Source organism: Mytilus trossulus, chromosome 3 (assembly GCF_036588685.1).
Source record: "Mytilus trossulus isolate FHL-02 chromosome 3, PNRI_Mtr1.1.1.hap1, whole genome shotgun sequence".
In the NCBI taxonomy this organism is placed as follows: domain Eukaryota; kingdom Metazoa; phylum Mollusca; class Bivalvia; order Mytilida; family Mytilidae; genus Mytilus; species Mytilus trossulus.
The window spans coordinates 69,082,067-69,093,027 of NC_086375.1; positions in this window are offsets into that span (position 1 = coordinate 69,082,067).

Sequence of the window (10,961 nt, forward strand, 5' to 3'; positions counted from 1 at the left end):
ATGGCAATTGAGAAATCTCTTGACAGGAAAGGAAAAGATTTAGAAATTATCAACTGTAGGTCCCGTACGACCTTCAAAAATCGCCAAAACCCGTACTGCATAGTCATATATAACATACTCCGAAATGAAATATGCAACTAAGTAAAACGAGAAAGCTAACGATCTGAATTATGTACGAACTAATGAACAAAAACAAATATGATATATATCAGCAAACAACAACCACTGAATTACAGACTGCTCATTTTTGGACAGGCGCGTACAGAATGTTCCTAACCTGAAACACTGGTGTAATTGTGATAGGGATAATTTGTGTAAATTATGCATCTTCATTTGGAACTGTGTGAAAAGGGTATTCTTCAGAAATATGATACTTTTGAACTTTCGTTGACAAACTGTACGGTCATAAAATATCATTGCATTGTTCAACTATTCATTGTTTTATCGAAATCATTTTATTTGCAATATTTGTCCGTCAAAGTAATTTCATTATGATGTAACGATTTTTCTTTGTAAAGCTTTTTGTATTATAAGTAATAATTAAGTGTCAAGTATATTTTCACAAAGTCAGAAATTTGTTTCAAGATAATTCTTTTTGTAAATAATAGATAAAGTCACAGCTTTACAGAGTTCTTAAGTTTTCTTACGTAAAGAATAATTAATCCTCTAGTCATTTCAATTACGCCGCTATTTAGCCTAAAAGCTCAATCGACAGATTTTTGTTATAATCTTTTGTTAATTCTTATCGTATTATTTCATTGTCATTTTGTAATCTGTTTCTATTATTTAATTGTCACCATGTAAATTCTTGATTTAAATATGTTTTCTGAAGTTCTAAACTTCAGTGAGAGTCGGACATTCGTACTGGCAACATCCGCTCGATTTGGATCGATTTGCCTAATTGTAAAAGTACATCTATTTGTAACATTTTGTAAAACTACATGTATTCCATCCTGAATCATTAAATTGTTAACTACTGCATAGGACTTGTGTCTAATTCTACAAGTGGAGTTAAAGCGAGTATTCTCAGTCAAGTGACTAGCTCCTAGTCATTATCGTCGATGTTGGCATGGATTACAGAACAGGAAGAAAAACACAAAATCGAGAAGGACCGACTCATTTGGCGTCATGATGAACTTTATAAAACTATTCAAATATTATCGAATGAAAATAATCGCTTAAAATCCATTCGACAACAGACAAACGATCATTCAGCAAATAGCAACAAACATTGTCGAGGAAACAGACATTACCACAGAAGATAGTCTAATTCAACCACAAAGCGGGGACGCTTTGGATTTCAAAGGGGAGGGAATCTGTGATAGGGATAATTTGTGTAAATTATGCATCTTCATTTGGAACTGTGTGAAAAGGGTATTCTTCAGAAATATGATACTTTTGAACTTTCGTTGACAAACTGTACGGTCATAAAATATCATTGCATTGTTCAACTATTCATTGTTTTATCGAAATCATTTTATTTGCAATATTTGTCCGTCAAAGTAATTTCATTATGATGTAACGATTTTTCTTTGTAAAGCTTTTTGTATTATAAGTAATAATTAAGTGTCAAGTATATTTTCACAAAGTCAGAAATTTGTTTCAAGATAATTCTTTTTGTAAATAATAGATAAAGTCACAGCTTTACAGAGTTCTTAAGTTTTCTTACGTAAAGAATAATTAATCCTCTAGTCATTTCAATTACGCCGCTATTTAGCCTAAAAGCTCAATCGACAGATTTTTGTTATAATCTTTTGTTAATTCTTATCGTATTATTTCATTGTCATTTTGTAATCTGTTTCTATTATTTAATTGTCACCATGTAAATTCTTGATTTAAATATGTTTTCTGAAGTTCTAAACTTCAGTGAGAGTCGGACATTCGTACTGGCAACATCCGCTCGATTTGGATCGATTTGCCTAATTGTAAAAGTACATCTATTTGTAACATTTTGTAAAACTACATGTATTCCATCCTGAATCATTAAATTGTTAACTACTGCATAGGACTTGTGTCTAATTCTACAAGTGGAGTTAAAGCGAGTATTCTCAGTCAAGTGACTAGCTCCTAGTCATTATCGTCGATGTTGGCATCGCCAACATCTGCAACCGGTCGTGGGTTGCAGCTCGTTATCAACTTTAAATCAGTAGCCAGTCTCCCGGTTACATAATAGTAAAACATAAGAATTGTTAATTAGGTATTCTAGTTCAAATTTTGCAAATGTCAGACGAAACAACTTAAAGGCGTCTTATAGTTAACTGCTGTATTTTTGTCTATCTAATGAGTTGAGCCTTTTTCAACTGATTTTTAAATATAGTTCTTATGTTGAACTGTTATACCACTGTCCCAGGTTAGGGGGGGGGGTCCCGCTAACATGTTTAACCCTGCATTATGTATGTATATGTCTGTTCAAAGTCAGAAGCCTGTAATTCAGTGGTTTTCATTTGTTTGTGTGTAACAAAATTTGTTTTTCGTTCAATTTTTTTTCATAAATAAGGCCGTAAGTATTCTCGTTTGAATTGTTTTACATTGTCATGTCGGAGCCTATTATAGCTGACTATGGGCTTTGTTCATTGTTGAAGGCCGTACTGTTACCTACAATTGTTAATTTTATTATCCTTTATTATTTGGTCTCTTGTGGAGAGTTGTCTCATTGGCAATCATACCACATCTTCTTTTTACTATAGATAAATACTAGATGACATGAAAAGTAAACCCTAAATAATTCAAATGATCTGATAGCAGAAATTCAGTTATAGCAAATCATTATACACTACATGATTCCTGTAAATATTTAAAACCCCATAACCATACATTTTTTATAAACATTCCTTTAAAGGTAGAAAAACATTAACATTAAAGAAAACAAATAGACCTGTTTTATGTATTCTGGAGTGCAAAAGTATTTCAAAGAGACCTATTTAAAAATCCGGAAGAGAGAAAATCAACAATGGAAATTACAAGCAAGCTAATCAATAATTTATAAGTTAGAAAAGTACCCCAGGGAAATAAACATTTTGAGTCTTTTGACTTTAATTATCTAATTCGCTGTGTGTTTCCAAATGCTATTTTATTGCATATTATATCATATGAATTACATATACTTAACTCATTCGTGTGTTTGAATTATGCCGTGGTTATTACCAGTCAGCATCTTTTCAAGCCTTTTTTTTGTCAAACAAATTTATGTTTGCATTATTTACTGTTTCTTTTCAAATTTTCATGTTAAACTTGCCCACTGGGGTTTAAAAGATTACAATATTTTTTTTTATAAAAAGTACGGTATCAAAACTGGAGATAATATGACTTGGATCAAATGAAGCTTGAATTACAACAATTAAGCCATGTATGGTATTCTAATAGACCAAGCACACAATCCTGTCAAAAACATTTTTTTCAATAAATAAATTCAATATTCTATCAATATGTATCAATTGGTTCTTTATTCTACAGTACGGAGGTGTAACATTATGAAAATAATTAAAAGGTTAAGACTAACGGGTTATTATTATGGGAAAAATATGGTTTGACGTCATTTATTGAGAAATTAAAATAACTCTACAAAAACAAAAAAAACAAAAAAAAGAAACTTAAGATCGCAGGTACTCTTTCGGTGCCACATTATGGTCTTTTTGGTGATCCGGTCTTTTGTGTTATTTTAGATATCAAAAACCTGTCAACATATACTTTAAGCAGATAGATTGGTTGGCATTTCTTTACGTCCAGTGGCAAATATGTCATTCTCTTACTAGATTTTCCTTGAAACTTGTCAAAAACAAGGCTATCATATCTATTCATGATAAAACAAATATTCTATACCTATGTTCTGTTTGGAAATAAAAATGTTATTTTTCGTGTAATGTCAGTTGAAATACTATACAATATTTGTTTTTAATATTATAAAGGAACTTCAAATTCTTGACATACTAGCAGCGGGGTAGTCAGATCAGTACAACCATTTATGATAAACGAGACAATTTTAATTTAGAAATTACCATTTTCCCCATCTGAGTAGCAATATACCAACTACACCTGCATATTGGATATACATATCCAGTGTCTGAGCATTGATGAACAAGGGGGTATGTCAAAGAACGTCTCGTCCTTTTCTATAAATGTTATTCCTCAGATACCAAGACTTTGGTGATAAATACCCCGTATCAACTTATACACGATAGTCTTGAAGTACTGATTATAGGTACTGAAATGTGATTATCATCTTAATAACATTTTATGATATTCTTTTATTTGTCTTTGTAAATTATTACTTTTACTGTTTAGTATATATTTTTTGCAATACCAATTTGAAAGGCTTGGTACTAATAAATCCCGTTATTGTGCTGTGGTAAATTTTGTATTGTTGTATTTCGTTCTTGATTTTGCCAATTGCTTAGTGACTTTTCTAATTCGAATTTTCCCCGGAGTTTGGAATTTTTTTATTTTACTTTTTATACCAATTTCATAAAAAAAAATAGTTTTTTCACTTCTCCTATGTTAACTACAAATAGAAACCATATCTTAAGAACACGTTAACGAATGCCACACGAACTATTGTTGACGATTTACTATAAAGGTATGTCTATTTATTTGATATAATTGACCACAACCAATTGCATTTCCCTTTTTCAGCAAATTCTGGTGTATGTCTACATATTACAAGCTCTCATTAGCTTTATCTAACAATCTAAAAACATTTCAACGAATAATGTATGTGTGGATAATTCTAAGTCATAATGAATAAATACGTTTCCTGTTTTGGTCCTCATATTGCGAATTTCAAACGAAAAAAAATGATATTCGTAAACACGTTATGCTTCTGCATGTTGACATTGTAAGGACCTCAATTTAAAATGCCGCAACAGACAATATGTCGATGTCTCTACTCACTACCGACGTTTTTTTCGCGGTCTTAAGTATTTATATACCATTATAGTCGTCTGGTCTGTTAATTTATTATCTGTGAATCGAAGGTACCAGGATTATAATTTGATACGCCAGACGTGCGTTTCGTCTACATGAGACTCATCATTGACGTTCAGATCAAAATAGGTGTATATCCAAACGAGTTCAAAGTTGAAGAGAATTGAGGAACCCAACATTTTTACTGAGTGTGACTTGACATTGTGGGTGGTGCATGCATATTAGAGATGCCTACCATGTTCACGCAGTCGGTATTGCTCATGATCTTGTACTTCATACGATTCACTCAGTTTGTGTTCAAGAAGTCATTTCTTAATCAATTTACGAGATTTGAGAAGAAGTAAGCTACCGTTGTATTTATATTTTAACCAGAACCAAAACGATACTATTTTGTCAAAAAATTGTATTTATGACAAGTGTATGTGGTGTCTTCACATCAATCATATGCATTTGGGTACGTGGCAAGTCAGACTATTTTATCGTATAGTTATATTTTTGAAATTTATGTGGTTTTTTTATGTTTCGTGATCCAAACGCATCAAAATGAACACATCAGAGACACCAGACTTAAGTTCCTTGTGCCTTGAACATCAGACGCTATTTTCGTGTACAAACGACTCATCCGTTAGGCTTGAATTAATGAGGTGAAATGGCCTCATAAAGTATGGAGTTGAAGAGCATTATTAAATATCAAACGGAATGTAAAGTTTATGAAAACACTAGTTATCTTCATCAAGGATATCAGGGCACCCCTCGATTCAGATCCATAACTCATGGACTCAAAATTAAAAAAAACCATAGATAATCAAAGATCTGAAATAAACAAAAACATTAACGATCTTTCAAAAGATATGAAAGCGACATTCACTTCTTTTATATGCTGAACATTAGAATAAAACGAGAAAGGGTATAGTAACGTGCAATACATTACGCCACTTGCAATTCAAATAATCTGTTATCAGAAAGTATGTGTCTTGTAGATCCAGAAAGCACTTACATACTACAATGCATAAGTGGTTCGTGTTTTTATTCTTTAGTTTTCTATGTTGTGTCATGTGTACTATTGTTTGTCTGTTTGTCTTTTTCATTTTTAGCCATTGCTTTGTCAGTTTGTTTAAGATTTATGAGTTTGACTGTCCCTTTGGTATCTTTCGTCCCTCTTTTAAGATGTTGATCATAAATATATCTTTTCATAAATACTTGAGAATCGTGTAGTCGTGAATGTTTTGTTTATTTAGTATATTGAAAAATCGTATTGTTAGTAAAATAGAAAATCAGCATCACCCGAATTTAGAACAACTTTCGGAATTTGCAGTGTTGAATGCTCTCCAATTTTGTATTTGATTTAGAGTTCAACTGTTTTTACCACCAAAATATAAGCCTGGTACATAAAATAAAGTAAAAAGATTCATCAGCAGTAACTCTTCTTTAAATGCATCAATAATATAAAATATTACTTACGTGAAATACACATTTTAAATCTTTTTACTTTTGATATTCTAATTCAAAGTTTTCTCTAATAATAATTTATTGTCCGCATATTAATTTTAAATCATAAACTCATTCGTCTGTTTGAATTAAGTTTTAAATCGATGAAAATTTTATAAGGTTTAATATTACGTATAATATGAAATAAAGGTATTTGCATTCTTTAGAAGACCATTCATGCGAAAATATTTTTTATCACAATCTAAGTGGTTTAGGTAAACGATTTTAGTTCATAAGTATGTTAACCTCTCTAAATTAAAATATATTCAAGCGTCTAATTTTTAGAATGAATAAATACAGACAACAGTAGTATACCGCTGTTCAAAACTCAAAAATCCATGGACAAAAAACAAAATCGGGGTAACAAACTAAAACCGAGGGAAACGCATTAAATATAAGAGGAGAACAACGACACAACACTGAAACGCAACACACACAGAAACGGTTCAAGCAACAGACAAAACACCACGAGAATAAAAAATATAACATCAAAACCAAATACATGAATTTGGGATAGACAAGTACCGTGCCACGTCTAATCTCAATATCTCAAAAATAAGAGAAAACACACACGACTCAACGTTAAAATGCAACACACGCAGAAACGAACAATATTATAACAATGGCCATCTTTCTGACTTGGTACAGGACACTTTTAAAGGGGAATAAAAGTGGTGGGTTGAACCTGGTTTTATGGCATGCCAAACCTCGCACTTTTATGGCAAAGTTAAATATAACATTGAAATGACAACAAAGTTATTCTCACTGTAGTGATTCAGTGATTGCTGTTTTGTTAAATGAAAAGTTATTCAAACCTCGTAAATAACTCATCATAGATACTAGGAATAAAATTTCATATTTCAGCCAGACGCGCATTTCGTCTACATAAGTAATGTTCTATGTTTTATTTTGTGTTCTATTGTTTGTCTGTCTTTTTTTGTCTTTTTTTGCCATGAATTTTCCGATTTGGTTTGGATTTATCAGTTTTACTGTCCCTCTGGTATCTCCCCCCTTCTTACATATATATTCAGGAAGGTGAATGGAAAAAAATATTGAAATTCCATTTGGCCGTTTTTCAGTTCTCTTTCTGCTTTATTGTTACAGTTTTGATCTTTAACAATGATCTTTACCAAACATTCAAAGCTTTAAAACATTTAATTGATCATACAGCTTTGTTTCATTGGAAAATGCATTGTCTACTACATTTCCTTCGTCAAATCTGTTCTATTTATTTTTCAAATATAAATTAAAATCCTTTAGCGTTGATTCTGCAAATAAACTAAATACTGGATCAATAAAGCCAAGAGTTACATTTCCGAGTATCGAGTCTTCAGAATTGAAATATAAAGAACAAGAATGTGTCCTTAGTACATGGATGGTCTAATCGCACTATCATTTTCTATGTTCAGTGGACCGTGAAATTAAGTCAAAATTCTAAATTTGCATTAAATTAGAAAAATCAAAGCATAGGGAACATGTGTACTTAGTCAAAAAAGTACCTTGACCAAAAACTTTAACCTGAAGCTGGAAAGAAGAATGGATGAACAATCGAACGGACGAATAGACGGACGAACGGTACGACGCACAGATCAGAAAACATAATGTCCACAAATGGACATAACTATCACGTTATCTTTCTTATAGTTGTTATATGCATGTTAACGGTTTGATTGCCTAACTTATTCTGGGTGTTTATCTATATATAACAACACCAAGTGATGTTTCTTACCTGAACTTTTCATATACATAATAGACACCACGGAAATAGGTTTTAACCATTAAGGAACGCCATGTTTGTTGTTCAAGCAAGAAATCAAAAAATTGACCAATACGATAAGACAAAATATGTTGGCGTATCGGGCCCTGGAATGATTTACTCTTGCAAGAGAAATTGAAACTAAAAGGCAAGTGCAAATGATCACTTTTGAAAATCAGTCTAAAAAGATCTGAGAAAATATTTTTTGCTAGTAAATTGCACGTTATATTCAATTCAAAGGGAATCAACTCTAATTGTCATGACCTTCCTTGTATCAAAACATTTCTCTGTAGTGAGCTCTGTAGTAATGAAAGCGTTAACTATATTTCTCTTTCAAAGTCATGCATTTTAGAGAAGTTAAGAGCTCTTGATTTCGACACTTGATTAAGGACTATCCGTTTTTGAAATTTCATTGGTGTTCGGTATTTTTGTTATCAAATATGTCGTTCAGAGTACATAATACTTATATGTAGAGCTTAACAAAAAACAATCCGGAACGATTTATTCTCAAACACACGTATTACTATGTAAATAAGTACAAAATAATTGATCAAAAATGTAATTTATTACAATATTCTTTTACCTTATATCTTAGAATGCATGATTTTGTGTGATGCATGAATTCATTATATTTCTTATTTATTCATTCACAGACTTTGGCTCTCCTGTGTGTTTATAGGCCTTCAAAAGATTTCCTATGCTTGGTGTTGACTGCCATGTTTTTTTTGCCGATGTGGACTATTTATTACTTGTTCTGTTCTTCAATTGTTTTCTTTCGAGTGGATTTTAAAACGCATAAATATTTTTTTCAAATATAAGTCGATTGACACAGTGTTCACATTGTCAATCGCGTTTAATATATGAAGGAATCATTTTGTTGGCAACACGATAATCTTTACTTATTTTCTATCATATACATAAATTGTTCTCTGTAGGGTTCCACCAAACGTAGTTAGAAACACAATCTTAGTTTGAATCGAATTCGTATTATCATTTCTCCTGAATTTAGTTAGAGTTAATTTTGGGCGAACCCTGGATTATGATTGTGAACGTAAAGTGGTCTACATATAATCCTGGTACCTTTGATAATTACTAAATATACGGTTTGTGTTATAGTGATATATCGGCATTAAAAGGAGTTGATAACCAGGGGTTCTAAAAAAGTTCACCGGAAGGTACCAAGACCATGTTGATAAATATTCCGTATTAATCTTGCAAACTATACACCATGGTATTGATACTTAGATTATGGGTACATATATTGTTTCTCATCTTAATAACGTGTTATATTATTCTTCTCTTTGTTTCTATGAATATTACTTTTACTGTTTAGTCTGTTTTGGTGACATCCGTTTGACATGACTTTGTACTTATCTTTGTGTTATCGTTCTATGGTAAAATTTTGTATTCTTGTCTGGTCTTTTCTTTTTGCTAATCTGCTTTGTTTATATGCCTCTTAACGTTTCTTCGCTTCATTTGTTTCAGTTATTAATTTAATTATAACACAATGTTGACTGTTGTTAACCTATTTTTGTTAATTGTTTACATAGTATATCGATTGCTTTTGTGCACACACTGTTTTTCATAAAATGGAATTTTAAGCGACTATCATACAAGTGAGAACTAGAAAACCAGGTTTAGTCCACCATTTTCTACATTAGAAAATGTCTTTACCGAGTCAGGAATATGGAAATCGTTGTCCATTCTTTTGATGTGTTTTATCATTTGATTTTTGCCATTTGATTACGGACTTCTCGTTTTGAATTTTCCTCGGAGTTCGGTATTCTTGTTATTTAACTTTTTGATATAGAAAAGATGCCACATCATAATGTAGAAGGAGCACAAAAAAATGACTGGATACAATTATGCAGAAAAAAAACAACCACTTATGATAATTTATGTATAACCTAAAGCCTGCATGGTCTTCTTCTTAGATGTTCAGTTGCTTCGAGTTTAACATATATTAAAGATAACAAATGACCTTTATATCTTATCATTTGTAGAAATATTCAATATATGTTTTAAGAGAGTGATTTGTCTAACATATTTACTGATGTGATTTGTGCATTTAGCATTCGTATAATTATATAAATAGAATCTACTGCGTCATAAAGGTGCACGTGGAATGTGCAATGTACACATTAATTAGTTGTAAATACACACTCACTTATTACCAACATTCTCGGAATGTTTGTATGTTTTCCGTTATCAGAGAAAATTATCACCAAAACTGAAAGTACAGAATTGATTTTATAATGTTTGTAGTTATTTTGCTTGTCTTACATAGTCAGCTTATGCAGTGGAAACTACTTCCTATTCTGAGACTAATGAAAAGACAAGGATGTCCACAAAATCCTTGGATTTAAGTTTTGAATTTTTCTCAGATTTCGGTATTTTTGTGATTTTACTTTTTTTCACATGACACATGACATTGAGAATGAGATAAAAGACCTCAATTTTGAATTAACTACATTTTTGTAGAGCAGAAACTTCTTATCCATCTGTCTTATGATAATGCTATGAAACGTTTAAAAAACAAGGTGGACCTGGTTGTTGACTAGGACTAATATAATATATCCATGGTATACAGATATAACTGTTACAATATTCTTCACAAAAGCATGGCGTCCGTATAACGTCTACCAAGGAAATAAAGAGTACATATAACTGAAATTTTACCCCAAAAAAATTTCCATTAATATCCAATTACGCCAAGCGCAGAATGACACAATATGTTGACGAAGTCTTCAATCCAAACCATAAATCTATCGAATAACAATGCACAAAGTGTTGTGAA